The sequence below is a fragment of the Orycteropus afer genome, unplaced genomic scaffold (assembly GCF_000298275.1).
Source record: "Orycteropus afer afer isolate SDZICR_OR568_19922 unplaced genomic scaffold, OryAfe1.0 scaffold00464, whole genome shotgun sequence".
NCBI classification, from domain to species: domain Eukaryota; kingdom Metazoa; phylum Chordata; class Mammalia; order Tubulidentata; family Orycteropodidae; genus Orycteropus; species Orycteropus afer.
Genome location: NW_006922051.1, coordinates 639,885 through 647,475, shown reverse-complemented (window position 1 = coordinate 647,475; position 7,591 = coordinate 639,885).

Below are 7,591 nucleotides of genomic sequence, written 5' to 3'. Positions count from 1 at the left end.
ATATATATATATATATATATGTTGTTGTTGTTATTTGCCATCGAGTCGGCCCCGACTCTTAGCGACCCCTCCTTGGGTTTCCGAGGCAGTTATTACATACATATATATATATATAAAAGAAAATATCTTTGGGTAAGTGCCCTTCCAATGTCCCTGAATAATGGGCAATGGATTATTCTGCTTTTGCTAAGGCTGAGCCTACTCACCTATTTTCCTTTCATGAATCATTATTAGGGTGCAGAGATGTTTTGGGATGGTCCAAAAACAGATGATTCAGGCCATTCCTATCCTCAAAGACTGCATTATGTTAAAAAACAACCACCTCCCCTCCACTTTCTGTGGTCACACGTGTTTTGGCTCTCTCGTTCTGCTGTAACAGAAATACCACACATAGGTGGCTTAACAAACGGGAATTTATTTTCTTACAGTTTAGGAGGCTAGAAGTCCAAATTCAGAGTGCCAGCTCTAGGGGCTGGGTGAGGGCCCCTCGGCTTTGGGCGTCAGCTGTGCCTCTTATTCCAGGCCCACTGGAGCTGGAGACATCTCCTATCTTCACAGCTGCTGGCTATCGAGGCTGACAAACCCAAGGTTGACAGGCAAAAATGGCACACTCCTAAAATCGGCAGGCAACATGGCAGACGACTGGTTCAAGACCAGGAACAACTCCAAGATTGGCAGGCAATATAACAGGACAGTGGATGAAAACTTGGCCAAACGTAGGATCCAAATGTGCTGAAGAGTTTGAGACTTTCCTCAAAGCATCTCCATATATTATCGGAAGAAGGCCACACAAGGAAGGCAGCTCCTTAGCTGCTCACAGCAGATTCTACTATGGAGGCAATTACAATCTCTTCATGGGAAGTAACTACCTCCAGCTGCCCAAGCACTCAAAAGTGCAGCCCAGCCAAGTTAACACACAGCCTTAACTACCATAACACCTCCTACTCCACCCCAGAATTTCATTTCACTCTCTCATCCTCCTTGCTTCCACCAGAGAGAAAAGCTTCTCTATTCCTTGTCTGAGTAACTTTAGCCTCTCTTGACTCCTGGTCCCATCCTTTTTCCATCAACTTTTTCCCCTTTGAATGTCTTCCACTCCTCTTGTCCCTTTCTGACCCCCTCCCCCAAAAAAAAGAAAAGAAAAGAAACCCTGCACACCACTCCCTATTCTGAAAAACTCTGCTTTACAGTGCACTATCACTTCAAGAAGGAGCTCCAGTGGCGTAGTGCCTAAGGCATTTGACTGCTAACCAGAAGGTTGGTGGTTCAAACCTACAAGCCACTCCACAGAAGGAAGACTGGGCAATCTACTTCCATAAATATTTACTGCCTCAGAAACCCAAAGGGGGTTGCTGTGAGTTGAATTGACTCAATGGCAATGAGTTTGGGTTTTTTTAGTTATCACTTCAAGAGACTATTCTATAAACTTTCTTTACCTACTAGTTACCCTGGATAAGTACTCTATAGCAGGCCTTCTCAAATATCTTGTGCATTGGAATCATCTGGGAAATGGTGTTAAAATGTAGGTTCTGATTCAGTAGGGGCCTGAGATTCTGCATTTCTAACAAGTGCCCAGGTAATGCCAACTCACTCAGGTGATGTCCATGCTGCAGGACTCTACAGTCAGTACCTCCATTCCTCATTGCCCAGTCATCTCACACTAGCTGTTGTTCACTTCCTCTATCTTGCTGAAATAGTTCCTAAACTTCACCATTGATCTTATCCTCAAGCCGAGTGTTCAGTCCTCTGCCTTCATTTTCCTTAATCTTCCCACTCATTCTTTATCCCAGTGACCACTCACCATCTTTCCTGGAAATTTTCTTCTCTTGGTTTTACTGATAACATATTCATTTGACTGTTCTTCCCCCTGCAACTCCTGTTTCTTTTGATGACAGCTCTTTTCACCAGTTATTGTTGTGTGCTGTCAAGTTGATTCCAACTCATGGCAACTCATTAGGAGAAAGTAGAACTTCTCATAGGGTGTCCTAGTCTGTAATCTTCACAGGATCGGATTATCAGGTCTTATTTCCCCTGCAGAGAAGCTGTTGGATTTCAACCATGGGCAATTTGTTTAACAGCTAGCACTTAACCATTGCCACCAAGCCTTCATTTATTTTTACCTAAAACCAAAGCCAAACTCATGCTATCAAGTCAATAATGAGTCATAGCAACCCCATTGAGTTTCCAAGGCTATAAATCTTTATGGCAACAGACTCCCTAATCTTCTTCCACAGAACAGCTGGTGAGTTTGAACTGCTGACATTCTGGTTAGTAGCCAAATGCCTTAACCACTACACCATCAGAACTCCTTACTATGCAAATGATGACCCTCAGGACTCAGTATTTACTCTTAATTTTTTTCCTGTCTCCTTCCTTTCTCTCAGGAATTATGTGTCTCATTTTATGGCTTCAATGTGCATTATTCAAATGTTTATAATGAAAGTGACCTTTTCTCTAACTTGGATTCCAATTTCCAACTACCCCTTTAGTTATCACCACTTGGACAAGTCACTCACACCCAAATCTTACATTTCAACTGGAAACCTAACTAATTTCTGTTTCTCGTGTCTGTATTTCTACAAATGGTATCACTATTAGTCCAGTCACACAAACTTAAGCCTTTGAGTAATCCTTGGTTTCTTCTGTCACTAAAATCTAAGCCAGAGGAGTGGGAAAGGTGGGATCTGACAGTGAGAAAGTTCATAGTACTATGGGATTTGGTAACCATATTTCCACCTATCACTTATTGTTGTTACGTGCCGTTGAGTCAGCCCCGACTCATAGCAACCCCTCCTTGGGTTTCCAAGGCAGTATCACTGCGGAAGTAGATTGCCCGACCTTCTTTCCAATGAGTGGCTGGTGGATTTGAACCACCATCCTTCTGGTTAGCAGTCAAGTGACTTAAGCACTATGCTACCAGAGCTCCTACCTATGGCTTAGTATGGTTTAGTGACACTTTTATGCCCTGATGATATTCCAGATATACCTCAGCAGAACTACTTGCTTAAATTCTTGACTTTTCTTCACTTTTCTCTTTCCTTCTTTCTCTTTTAATTTTCTTTTGCATCCACATTTCCTGCCTTTTCCATCCTTTCTTCTCTCCTGTTTTTCTTTGCTTTTCTTTTCCTCTTTTGTTAATAAGCAAATAAACATTTTTAAAAGAATCACCTTCCCTTTGGCTCTCACCCATCAGTATTCATTTACTGAAAAATAACCATCCAATCCTATCTATCTATCTATTTCTGTATCTCACATTATATGCTGTCACTATGCTTATTCTATGCTTATGTAATATTCCTCTCAATATTACAACAGCTTCAGATGAACAAAGACCATGCCTAATTTAGTCACAATTGTATCTTGTATCATCCTGGTGTTTGACACTGAAGTGATTCAGTGGTAGAATTCTTACCTTCCATGCAGAAGACTACAAAGGCTTCCATGTTATTATGATGCTGAACAGGTTTCAGCAGAACTTTCAAACTAAGAGAGACTAAGAAGGCAGGCCTGGCAATGTAATTCCAAAAATCAGCCATTGAAAACCCTATGAATCACAAAGGTTTGATGTACAACCAGTCATGGAAATGGTGCAGACTGAGCAGCATTTTGTTCTGTTGTGCATGGGATTATCATGAGTTGGGCGCAGTTTGATGACAGCTAACAACTATAAGTGCTCAGTTTTCTTGAAGGAAAGAAAGGAAGGGGAGGAAGGAAGAAAGGAATGATTCCTAGTTTTCAGATAAGTTCCTCAAGGTTAAACAACTTATAGTCATGCAGCTAATTGGTGATAAAATCAGTATACTAAAGCTACTTCAACCATCACTGGTCTGTCAGTTTGTATCCATACACCTACAAGGAAAAAAAGTTAATAGTATATTATTCAAATTTATGCACCAACCACTAAAGCCAAAGATGAAGAAATGGAAGGTTTTTAGCAACTTCTGCAGTCTGAAACTGACAAAACATGCAATCAAGATCCATTGATATATGAAATGCATCAGAATATAAAAGTTGAAAACTAAGCATCAGTAGTTGGTAAATATGGAGATCACAAAACCAACAACTTACTCATTGTAGGTGGCTTGGCTTTTTTTTTAACAGCATAAAGAGTGACTATACACGTGGACCACACCAGACAGAATATACAGGAACCAAATTGACTATATTTGTCAATATATCTGTGGAAAAAGAAAATGGAGAAGCTCAATGTCATCAGTCAAAACAAGGTGAGAAGCTGACTGTGGAGCAGACCATCAATTGCTGATATTCAAGTTGAAGCTGAAGGAAATTAAGACAAGTCCATGAGAGCTGAAACATAAACTTGATTATATCCTACCTGAATAGATTTGATGCCTTGAACACCAATGACCGAAGACCAGATGAGTTGTGGGATATCAAGAACATCATACATGAAGAAACCAAAAGGTCATTAAAAAGACAGAAAAGGAAGAAAAGACCATAGTGAATATCAAAAGAGACTCTGAAACTTGCTCTTGAAAGGAGAGTAGCTAAAGTGAGTGGAAGAATCGGTAAAGAAATAGAAGTGAACAGAGAATTGAAAAGAGCACCTTGAGAAGACAAATTAAAGTATTATAATGAAATGTGCAAAGACATGGAATTAGAAAAAACAAGGGGAAGAGCTGAAAGAACTGAAGAAAAAATTCAATCCTCAAGTTGCAATATTGAAGGATTCTATGGGCAAAATATTGACCACTTGGAAGCATCAAAATAAGAAGAAAAGATTACCCAGTCACTGTACCAAACAGAATTGGTCATCATTTAGCAATTTCAGGAGGTAGCATGTGATCAGGATCTGATGATATCGAAGGAAGAAGTCCAAGCTGCACTGAAACAGTTGGTAAAAAAAACAAGGCTGTAGGAATTGACTGAATACCCATTGAGATGTTTCAACAGATGCAATGCTGGATGCACCGATTTATGCCAAAAAATTTGGAAGACACCTACATGGCCGACTGACTAGGAGAGATCCATATTTGTTCCCATTTCAGAGAAAGGTGATCCAAGAAAATGCAGAAATTATTGGAAAATGTCTTTAGTATCACACTCAAGTAAAAGTTTGCTGAAAATAATTGTAAAATGGATGCAGCAATACATAGACAGGAACATCCAGAAAAGGAGACTGGATTCAGAAGGAGATGTGGAATGTGGGATATCATTGCTGATGTCAAGTGGATCTTAGGTGAAAGCAAAGAATACCAGAAAGATGTTTACCTGTATTTTATTGACTATGCAAAAGCATTTGACTATGTGGATCCTAACAAATTATGGAAAACATTGCAAAGAATAGGAATTCCAGAACACTTGCTTGTGCTCATGAGTAACCTGTAGACAGAACAAGAGGCAGTTTTTCAAACAAAACAAGGGGATACTCTATAGTTTAAAATCAGGAAAGGTGCATGTCAGTGTTGTATCTTTCAATCTGTATGCTGAGCAAATCATACAAGAAGCTGGGCTACATGAAGAAGAATGCGGCTTCAGGACTGAAGGTAGACTCATTAACTCCTTTTCTGAGTTGTTCCTTCCTCATTAACATAAACTTGCTGCCTTTTGAAGTTTCTATCTAATCTTTTGAGTTGCTGTTGTCAATTTGATCTCATATAAACAGTTCTTTAAAGAGCATTTTTTCCTAGTTAAGCTAAATATTGTTCGATTTTAAGAAGACTTCAGGGGATATTTTTGGTTTAAGGTTTAAAGATTATCTTGGGGCAGTAATTTCAGGGGTTCATCCAACCATCATGGTTCTAGGGAGTCTGGAGTCTATGGGAATTTGAAATTCTGAATGTTCCCCTTTTTGATCAGGATTCTCCTATGGAATCTTTGATCAAAGTGTTCAATAATGGTAGCCAGGCACCATCCAGTTCTTCTGGTCTCATGGCAAAGGAGATAGTTGTTCATAGAAGCAATGAGCCACCTATCCCACATCCTTCTTCTATTTCTGACTCTTCTTCCTCTGTTGCTCCAGGTGAATAGAGACAAATTGCTGTGTGTTGGATAGCTATTTGGAAGTTTTTAAGACCCCAGGCACTATGTAATAAACTAGAAGGTAAAACAGAAACACTAAACATGGTATTACGCCAATTAACTGGAAAATCCCATGAAACTATGACCCTAAACCTCCAAACCAAGAAGCCAAATCTGATGAGGTTTTTGATTTTGTACATAAGCAGCCTCAGCAGCTGTTCTTTTCTTTGTTGTTGTTGTTATTGGCATTGTTTGAAATATATCTATTACATTACTTTTGCCAATTCAAATTTTTACAGATGTACAACTTGTTCTTGTTATTAGGTGCTCTTGAGTCATCTCCAACTCATAGTGACACCATGCACAGCAGAATGAAACACCACTCGGTCCTGAGCCAGCTCCATGATTCTTGCTATATGTGAGCCCATTGCCATGGCCTCTGTGTCAATCCATCTCATTGAGGGCCTTCCCCTCTTTTGATGACCCTCCACCTTACCAAGCATGACATCCTTCTCCAGGGAATGGTCCCTTCTGAAAACAGGACCAAATTATGTGAGACGGTGTCTGGCCATTCTCACCACCAAGGAGCATTCTGGCTGCACTTCCTCCAGGACAGACCTGTTCATTCTTTTAGCAGTCCACAGTACTTTCAACATTCTTCACCAATACCACAGCACAAAAGCATCAATTCTTCTTCGGTCATCCTTATTCATTGTCCAGTTCTCACATGCATATGAGGCAATTGAAAATACCATGGCTGTGTCAGGTGCACCTTAGTTCTCAAGAAGACATCTTTGCTCTTCAGCACTTGAAAGAGGTCCTTTGCAGCCAATTTGCCCAGTGCTATACATCATCTGGAGCTCTAGTGGTGTAGTGCCTAAGGCACTTGACTGCTAACCAGAAGGCTGGCGGTTCAAACCCACCAGGCACTCCTCAGAAAGACGGTTGGGCAATCTACTTCCTTAGTGATACTGCCTTGGAAACCCAAGGAGGGATCAGTATGAGTCAGGTCCAACTCAATGGCATATAACAACAACAACATACGTCATCTGATGTCTTGACTGCTACTTCCATTGGTGTCAGTTGTACAATCAAGCAATGTGAAGTCTTTGACAAGTTCAATCTTTTCAACATTTATCGTAACACTGCTTATAGGTCCAGTTGTGAGGATTTTCTTTCTTTATATTGAGATGTAATCCATACTGTAGACTGTATTCTTCAATCTTCATCAGTAAGTACTTCAAGTCATCCTCCCTTTCAGCAAGGAAAGTTGTGTCATCAGCATATCGCAGGTTGTTAATGATTCTTCCTCCAATCCTGATGCCATGTTCTTCTTCATATAGTTCAGCTTCTCGGATTATTTGCTCAGCATGCAGATTGAATAAGTAGGGTGAAAGGATACAACCCTGACAAACTCCCTTCTTGATTTTAAACCATGCAGTGTTCCCTTTTTCTGTTTGAATGACAGCCTCCTGGTCTACATACAGGTTCCTCGTGAGCACAATCAAGTGTTCAGGAATTCCCATTCTTCTCAATGTTATCCACAATTTGTTATGATCCACACAATCAAATGCTTTTGCATAGTCAATAAAACACAAGTAAACATCTT